Here is a 10,465-nt window from a genome sequence, read left to right on the forward strand (position 1 = left end):
GAGTCTATCCTGTGGAGAATGTTACTGTGAAGCTGGATAATGGCTAGGAGTTTAAAATGTATATCATGGAATGTTAGAGGACTAGGGACTGTGATGAAACGTAACCTTGTATTTTCTTTCCTTAAAAAATATGATCCCGACATTTGTGTTCTCCAGGAAACGCACTTGACTGGAAGCACCTCCTCTAGACTTCGCAGACACTGGGTAGGGTGGGCCGCACACTCGGTTTACACTTCCAACTCCAGAGGGGTCTCTATTTTGGTTCATAAGAGGGTAAGGTGGCACATGATAACATGCAAAGTGGATCCAAATGGCAAATATATCTATGTACAAGCTGAGGTAGATTCCCTCCCGATTAAGATCGTAGCTGTCTATTTGTCCCCACCAGCTGCCCTCTCCGTTCTGAAACCAATTATACCCTGGATCTTAAATGACAGGGTCACACCCATAATATGTGTTGGGGACTTCAATTTGGTGATGGATGAGACCATTGACAGGTTCCCTGTCCCCGCAGGGGCAAAGGGGCTAGGTCAAACTTCCCTATCAGAATGGGCCCTTAATCTAGGATGGTTTGATGCATGGAGGACCTTAAACCCTGAGACAGCTGCCTTCACTTGCTATACACCTGCCAGGAAATCCCTCTCCAGAATTGATCTAGCCTTAGTCAATGACCTGGCCATTGCCAGGCTGGAATCTGCCGTACATTTAAATAGGGGAATCTCTGATCACTCTCCACTGCTGATACACTTCCGCTTGGATACCAGGCAGGTTAATAGCCCCTGGAAGTTTAACAGCTTTTGGTTCACTCTCTTCCCTTCCCCAGATAGAACCATAGAGCAAATAACTACATATTTCCTTTGTAATAAAGACTCTGCCGCCCTGTTCAGTGTCTGGGAGGCATTTAAATGCCATATGAGGGGATGCTTGCACGCCACAGTATCATTTATTAAAAGGAGCTCTCGGGAAAAAGAGGAGCGCTTGTCTGAGGCCTGCACGGATGCTGAGGCCCTATATATTACCCAGCCATCTGACCAGAGCCGCAGACAATGGCTTCTAGCACAGAGGGAGCTGAACATCTGCTTAAATCATAAATCCAAGAGGAAATTGTTTTTTACTAAACAATCCTTTTTTGAGTGTGGAAACTACACTGGAAGACTACTGGCCCAACTGGCCCATGGGGCTAGAGGATCTGCAGTGATTACAGGATTAAGTAAACCAGATGGCTCTCTAGTTAATGCCACTTCTGACATATTAGAGGAGTTTGTCCTTTTCTATGACTCACTATACACCTCAAAACTGATATACTCTGAACATGACATTGTGCGATACCTCTCAGATTGTACCTTCCCTACTTTATCCCCTGAACAGGTAAAAATGTTAGATGCCCCCATTACAATCGAGGAAGTGGAGATAGCTATATCCTCATTGCAACCTAATAAGGCCTCCGGCCCTGACGGAATTCCAGCAGACTTTTATAAAAAATATAGAGATTTGATAATACAAGATCTACTTGCGGTATTTCTGAGTATAGATTCCCAATCCGGCCTCCCCGATAGTTGGAATGATGCTACAATAGTTGTTTTATTAAAAGAAGGGAAAAATCCATTGCAGTGCGGTTCTTACAGACCGATATCCCTGCTAAATACCGATTATAAGATTTTTACCAAAATCATCTCCAACCGATTAGCTAAGGTAATTCTTGACATAATCCACCCCGACCAGACAGGATTTATGCCTGGTAAGGGGACGTCTATCAATATAAGGAGGACTTTAATACACTCGCAGATATCGCACAATGTCACCGGAGATAGAGCATTGGTGTCATTAGACACCATGAAAGCTTTTGATTCTATTGAGTGGCTTTTTCTGGATACCTGCCTGCAAAAATTTGGTTTTGGTCCTAGGTTTCTGGGCTGGGTGAGGGCATTGTATCGGAGTCCAAGGGCAAGAATATCAGTAAATGGTCTCTTTTCTCGATCTTTCGCTCTTCATCGCGGCACTAGACAAGGCTGCCCACTATCACCTTTTTTGTTTGCCATCGCAATTGAAGCTTTAGCTATTAAATTTCGTTCTGCTACTAATATTCGAGGGCTTACTTGCGATTCGCATACTGATATTATTGGCTTATATGCGGACGATGTAATTTTATTTCTTGAAGACACGCATACTTCCCTTAAAAATTCAATGCAACTAATTAACCAGTTCGGGGAATTCTCAGGCCTGCAGACAAATTGGGAAAAATCATGCATTATGCCCTTGGACTCTGATGCTATCAGTTTGGACTCAGTTGAGTGCCCTCTACAGATAGTTCAGAAGTTTAGGTACCTGGGAATAGTAGTAACCAGAGACCCAGCAGAGTTCTTTAATGCCAATATTTCACCTCTTTTATCTGAATTAACAGCCAAGTGCAAAGCTTGGAGCTCTCTCCCCTTGGTAGTAGTGGGAAGGGTGAACTTAATAAAAATGATTTCTCTCCCTAAAATTCTATATGTGGTCCAGCACTCGGCAGTCCCCATCCCCAAGTCATTCTTCTCTAAACTAAACAGCGTGGTTGCTTCCTTCCTGTGGGGCAATAAGAGAGCTAGGATTAATCTACAGACACTCACTAGGCCATTAGATGAGGGTGGTTTAGCCCTCCCTGATTTCTTTCTATACTATCTGGCCGGCCAGTTAAGATACATACAAGCGTGGATGCCCGGCCATACTGAATGGACTAGTGAGTTGCTACTGGCCCAGAATCTTCGTGGTAAAAATTTATTTACTTTTTTGGAAGCTGGCGCTGGGAACTCCTATGCCTCTCTTTTGCCCCTACACAAGCTGGCACTACAAGTTTGGCGCAGTGGAAAGCGAATCTATAAATACTCTGACATCCCTCTGGAAACCCCTTTATGGGAGAACTCCAGCTTTCCACACCTGCTGTCCATCCCTGAGCCAATCTTCTGGGTCAATAAAGGTTTAATAAACGTATCACAGGTAACGACCAATACTGGTCTGATTCTCTTAGCAGAAGAGATTACAAATCGGTTTCAGGTCCCTAGATCCTCTTATCTTCGGTCATTCCAGCTTTCACATTCTCTTAGAGCCCAGTTTGGTAGAACTAGCCTCCCCATATCTGACTTTCCCTTGATTGGAGTCTTAAAAACACAGGGTGCCCAAGGTTTAACATCATATCTATATACCCATTTATTGAACGCTAAATTTGAAGGTCTAGACATGAAGGGACCTGCCAAATGGGATACTCAACATTTAGAAATACAGGAGGAAGACTGGGAAGATATTTTTCTCTCAGTTCGTTTAGCTTCCCCAGCTGCTCATAACCGACTAATCCAACTATACATTGTACATCAAGCATATTGGACACCTGTGACGCTGAAATCTAAAAATCTTAGAGACTCAGCAGACTGTCCTAAATGTGGGAGCTCGGATGCAGACTTCCTCCACTTAATTTGGCAGTGTCCCAAAGTGTCCTCTTTCTGGGTACAGGTAACTCAATGTCTTGCTAATATGGTAGGTACTTCTGTCCCTCTTGCTCCTCTATTGTGCCTGTTTGGTGTAATGGAGGAGGAAGACAACCAGCGGTACAAACAAATTTTCCTGAGGGAGACTCTCTTTCTAGCTCGGAAAACTATAATACTTAAATGGCTGGCTGCTGACTGTCCCCAGATTCAACACTGGAAAAATTTAGTCAATGAAGTAGTTCAATATGAAAAGATCCTTTTCACCCATAGAGGTGCACCCACGAAATTTGGGAAAATATGGGATATTTGGCTCGACTCCCAGGAAACACTGGACTCTCCACCAGAATGATGACTCAAATACCCAGTTAAAAAGTACTGCGAGATTGCATGACATACCCCCATGTAGAAGTAGGATGTTGTACAAGTGCCCTGTTGGCACTTGGGTTGTATAAGTGACCCTGTTAAATTATCTGGCAACATAGGATGCTCTCCTGTGCAATATACCATCATGACTGTATATGACTGCGATTTATATGATATGCATGTTATTGTAAACTTAAGCTGAGATTCCAGATATGTTTCAGTCTTGTTGGATTGTATTATTCTTTTATGTCAATAAAAAGAAGTTAAAAAAAAAAAAATGTCCTGGAGCCGTTCAGAGGCTCTAGCAGGAGGTTTTTTTTATAAGTCTGGTTGTCATTAATTGGTTAATATGCAAAATTTCAGATTTTACTAAGCTTATCTTAAAGAAAACCTGTACTGAAAAAAAAAGTTCCCCTGGGGGGTACTCACCACAGTAGAGGGAAGCCTCTGGACCCTATTGAGGCTTCCCCGTCCTCCTGTGTCCCACGGCGGTCTCGCTGCAGCCCACGGAATGCCAGGCGACAATTGTTGGGCTGTGCAATAGTTACCTTTTCTGGCTCCAGTGGGGGCGCGGTTTCCCACGGACATAGGCGAAAATAGCCGATCTCTGTCGGGTCCGCTCCACTGCGCAGGCGACTTGTGCCTGTGCAGTAGAGCAGCCCGACGGAGATCGGCTATTTTCACCTATCTCCGTGCAGAGAGCAGATATTCTCCTGCTCTGGAGCCAATGAGGTAAATATTTACAGCGCCGGTGCTCCGGGAGGATTTTCGCCGCTGCAGTGGGACCGAGGAGGACGGGGGAAGCCTCAGTAGGATCCCCACCCGAGGTGAGTACCCCCCAAGGGAAGTTTTTTCATTACAGATTTTCTTTAAAGTTGGACAAAACTTCATACTCCCGAAAGGCCGCTACTACTGATGGCATGAGAGGGTTTGAGAGTAACAACAAATCATCAAAAGCGATTTTAAACTGCTGCTGTCGAACTGACACACGGCTCCAGTGTTAAAATAAAGACCAGCGGATTAACTTTAATCTTTGCAGTCGGAGCGGTGTATAGAGCCTATATTTTCTGTCTCATCAGGTCACCCACATTGATGTACTGACATACACTAGTATCTCTAACATGAAGTCCCATACTACTGTGTTGAAGGCCTTCACATCAACGGACAGGAAGAGAACTCAAGTAAAAAGTTTTCACTGAGCCAAAACTTTGCACTAAATGCCTTTAGACGTCTGTGGCAAAGGATCCGAGTACTTTCGAAGCCCGCATGAAGAGTGCTGGAATGGTGTCCGATTGCTGGTCGAATAACTTCAACAGGAGGAGGGTGGTGGAAAGAGGGGATGATGAGACAACCGTGAAGGCTCTATGGGGTCCAGAGACTTCCCTCTATATAGGTGAGTATCTGACTCTTTTGTTTTTACGTCGCTTTAGGTTTACTTTAAAGGACAAACGAGGTGAAGAAATAAATCTGTCTTTACTTACCTGGAGCTTCTTCCAGCCCCTAAAAGTCACGTGTGTCCCTCGCCACAGCTCCGGTCTTCTCTGGCTGGCAGCCTCTGCAGATTTATTTCTTCATCTTGTATGGCCTTTCAAGCAAGAATCCCCAAGAGATCCCAAATTACCTTTTGCTGTCTGACCTACATGAAACAGTGGGCAAAGCCCCATTTCTATGGGCGTGCAAATAGTGCAATCGCCCGGGTCGACCAGATTGATGGGCAGAAGGGGGGGCGCAGCAGTGGGGGGAGCGGGCATAGTAGTTACAACTCACCTTCCACCTCCAATCCCCCACAGCCTCTAACTCCTTCCTCTCCCAGGCGTCCATCTAGTTGGTAACAGTGGCTCCTGTGATGACGTGACCGCATGTCATCACAGGGGGCGCTGTTACCAATGAGACAGACACTGGGAGAGGAATGAGATAGAGGCTGCGGGGGATCAGTGGCGGAAAGAGAGTTATAACTACTATACCCGATGCCGCTGCTGGGGGCACCTACCTATCTAACCTTTACTAGGAGTACCTAACTATCTAACCTATACTGCAGGGACCAACCTATATAACCTATACTGCGTGCACCTACCTATCTAACCTATACTGGTGGCAACTATGCTGGCTACCCTATACTGGATGCATCTACATAGCTGGCCTATACTGGGGCAAATCAGCCTAGAACAGGCATGGGCAAACTTGGCCCTCCAGCTGTTAAGGAACTACAAATCCAACAATGCATTTGCCTTTATGAGTCATGACTGTGGCTGTCAGACTCCTGCAATGCATTGTGGGACTTGTAGTTTCTCAACAGCTGGAGGGCCAAGTTTGCCCATGCCCGGCCTAGAAACTGCCCTGAGTGGGCAGTATATATAATGACAATACAGCTTTACTATTTATCTTCACCTTCTAGAGTAACATTTGAAGAAAATAAAAAGACAGTGGGTCTGCAAATATCTGGTGAACTGAATGGGTTTCTACTCATTGACTCGTTTAATAATCACTCATTTCTATAGCCTATCACTACAGGCTGCATCATCATTTCTTCACCTCCATCTGGCAGGCAGAATAGCAGGAATCTGATGGCCTTTATCTGTGGATACACAATCCTCTCACTGGACAGTTGCCACTGTTATCCAGTCTTTGTTGTCCTCTCACTCTACCTGTCTCATTTGTTTGAGTGCTGAACTCTGTATCTGTAAATAAAGCCATAACGGTATCAGCCACAAACGAGGAGCTACCTAGATGAGATCTGTGCCACTCTGCTAGTTATTGCTGGCCATCCTACCTAATAAATCCCCTGTGTCTGTGTCCCATGTCCCTGTGTGTGTGTTTTTTCGTGGTGTGCATGTGCAGGGACGCAGAGACACTGAGGGGTTTGCAGGGAAGGACTGGGCCAGGAGGGGCCGGCGCATTTGCCCTGACATGCGGCAGTGACAGACCTAGATAGGTCGCCTAGTACATCTATAAAGGCTCCAGGGAAATTTGGGTGCAGGGTGAAGCCGAAAGATGGCTCACCCTGCCTCTAGCTCAGTGCTGGGCAAACTCCAAGCGGCCCAGGCTGCATGCTGCGGACCGCGGGCCACATTCCTTCAACTCCAACCCCCCCTCCCTCCCTCACCTGCAAAGTTGCAAGCGGGTGGCGGGGGACTTGAAACTCACCTCAATCACCGATTCCCACATCATGTCTCTATGGCAACAGGGCATCACATCACTTGACATCGGGATGTGCCAGCTGGCATGTTCCTAACGCCACGTCATGTGACGCCCTGTTGCCATGGAGATGTGCCGCGTAAATCGGTGATCAAGGTGAGTTTCGAGTCCCCCGACGCCCGCTCGCAACTCAGCAGAGAGGTAGGGTGGAAGGAGAGGAATCCAGTTGCCTGTCGGCATGCCGGAGCAACAGCGCACGGTGGCCAGATACTGCCCGTGGGCCGTAGTATGCCCAGGGCTGCTCTAGCTATACTCCTGCCTGAATTAAAAACTATTTCACTACTGGTACATTTTTTCCTCATGTAATTGGGGCTAATGATGACACTTAAAATTACGCCATCTTTATTGTACTGTGGGCTCCGCCTATTGCCAGCACCCAAATTACTCAGTGAACACCGCTATAGCCGTAATTCTCATTACAGCCTATGGCGGCACCCAATTCAGAAGCGCCATGCCGCACCCAAACCACCTGTCTCGATTGCTGGGGGGGGGGGGGGGGGGGGTCATGCAGTATACAGGTGATACTAAAAAAAAAAATAGAATATTGTGTAAAAAGTCCATTTATTTCAGTAATTCAACTTAAAAGGTGAAACTAATACACTCATTACATGCAAAGTGATATATTCCAAGCCTTTATTTGTTATAATTTTGATGATTGCGGGTTACAGCTTATGAGAACCCCAAAATCAAAATCTCAGACCATTAGAATATTGTGAAAATGTTCAATATTCTACGCTCAAAGTGTCAGACCCTGATAAGTTAATTAATCCAAAATACCTGCAAAGGGTTCCGATTTCATATATTAGTTTAACTTATTAAGCTAAATTACAGAAATAAATGGACTTTTGCACGATAGTCTAATTTTTGGAGTTTCACCTGTACAAGTAGTCCCCAACTTACAAACATCTGACTTACGAACGGCCTGGAAATGTGAAATTTGATTCTGTGGGAACAAGTGAAAAAATATTTTTTTTCAAAAAGACCTTGTAGTTTTTGAGAAATTCTATTTAAAAAATTCAAAGATAAAATGTTTTTTAAACCAGCAAAATGACAGGTACAGTATTTTTTTCAAGCTATGATAACTTTAACCATACATTCTATATATTTGATGTATACTACCCGATTCCCTTTAGATTGTAAGCTCGCTAGGGCAGGGCTCTCTCCCCCTTTTGTGTCTTGAAAATGATTATACATTTTATTCATCATGTTACTTTTATCACTGTCATTACCAATTCTGTATTTTGTATTCTGTATTTTATATCATTTTTGTATTTTGTCACTAACTATGTATCTTGTATATTAGTGTACACTATTGTCTGTATTATTATGTACTCCATGTTCTTTTCTTACTTTGTACAGTGCCACGGAATATGTTGGCACTTTATAAATCAATAATAATAATAATACATACTTTGCCATGCAAGTCAAGGGCAAGAGACCCCCAAAATTTTCAAGTGGCTACTATTCCTGGCTTAACTGCTCGTGTTGACATTGCTAACTAACGCCAAGATTTAAATGTATCCCCTACTCTATTTGAGATTGCGGAAGTATGGCATGACAGATGACTATGGTAAGAAGGTGGCAGCCCCAGGTCAGGACCGGCTAATGCCGATCAGCGTCAAGAGTGGTAGGCGGGGATTAGTGGGAATCGCGAGCGTGAACGCGAGTGCATCCCCGCTGAATGACGGAATGGAGCTCCGACATCAGCCTGCTAGCCCGCGATTGCATCTAGCAGTCTGTTAGAAATTTTAAAACGTTTCAAACGGTTGTACAGAGCTGCGATCTAGTGCAGCGCTGTCCCCAGGAGAGACTCACAAATGGTTGTCTCTCATAGGCTAAATAAAAAAAAAATATTAAAAAAAAATATATTTAAATTAATAATAACAAAATGCAGCAATCAGAGCCCACTAACAGAAAGCTCTGTTGGTGGGCAGAATTTGGCTGCTAAGTTGTATGGCTGTGCAGCACACTGTTAAAGCTGCAGTGTGCTGAATTGTAAAAAATATTGTGGTCACTAGGGCGGTGTAAGCCTGTGGTCCTGTACGGGTTAAATCAGACGTGTGCGTGTGTGTTTGTGTGTATGTATGTGACTGATTTCAATGAAACTTGGTATACAGATCCCTTACCACCTGGGAAGATATGTTCTGGGAGTCTCTAAGACCCCAACCCCCCGGCCCCTTGCGCACCTGGGCGAAACCAAACCTCACACAGTCAATCAGATTTCACATATTGATGTCAATGGGTACATTTAGAAGGCTGGCATTCTCACTGTAATAAAGCCAGAGGCCCCAAATTGGCACACTTGGTCACTTGGTGACCGAGGTTAAAGATTTTGTGACAATGGGAGGAGCGTATAACAACCAATCAAATTTCAGATATTTATTTTAAATGGAAAAATGTAAACTGCTTCCATTCTTAGCTATTCGCAGGGTTCTCACACTAATGGTCACTGGATAACTGGGATTAATAGTCAGGAACGTAAGTGGAGACTACAACAGCCAATCAAAATTTGCCTATTGATTTTCAAGGGGAATATTTACTGTAGACCGCTGCTATTCTTACACTGTTAGTGGCAGAGGCCTCAAACCTGGTACAGTCAGTCATTGGGTGACTGGTGTTAAAATTCTAAATAGTGGGCAAGGCTACAAAAATACAATCAGATTTGTTTGGTTGATAAACTGCTTCCATTCTCACACTATTGATGCCAAAGACTCACCAAGTGACTGTGTGTCAAGGTTAGAAAAAGTGGCCAGACCCAACAACAATCAAATACAAACCTGAGCAATGCTGTGTTTTCAGCTAGCATAACCCCTATAATGCAGACTGATCCATCCAGGTGCTGACAGCTCACGCATACACAGTAGCACAGATCCGATCAGGCTTAGCTTTTCCCACCCAAGCCGAAGTGGGTCTGTGTTACTGCACATGCGCGAGCTGTGGACGAGCTGTTATAGTAAAAGCAACGGGAACGGTGAAGAGGAGTAGGATGGGAGAACCCTCTAGATCATTCAGAGGCTTAGGTAAGCACCAAAATTGGGCACTTTTTTTCCCTACAGGTTGCCTTTAAAATTAAGACAACAAGCAGCAAGCAATTAAAGTGTAACAAATTTACAGTGGCCTGTTGTATAGGATTTATAAGCCAGAACAACACAACAAGCAACAACTTTTACATAGTTCCACATAACAACCACTCATCACTAGAGTCTCGTAGACCAGGGCCTTTTTCATCCTAGGTGTCAAGCCATGAGAGTTGCCTCTTCAAGAGTTGTAAACAAGTAAACTTTTCTTTTGTGCTGGGTTCATAATTTAGTTGGATAGAGCATACAGTAGTGTACTTGGTCATCTCTGAGGCACTTTTTAAGTTACATTAAGATGACTCTTTGCTTCTAAATCCCCACAGAGAAGCATATATAAATGCTTGCGCCATTTCCTGGCCACATGTAGAACAT

This window comes from Hyperolius riggenbachi, chromosome 7 (genome assembly GCF_040937935.1).
Source record: "Hyperolius riggenbachi isolate aHypRig1 chromosome 7, aHypRig1.pri, whole genome shotgun sequence".
NCBI lineage: Eukaryota > Metazoa > Chordata > Amphibia > Anura > Hyperoliidae > Hyperolius > Hyperolius riggenbachi.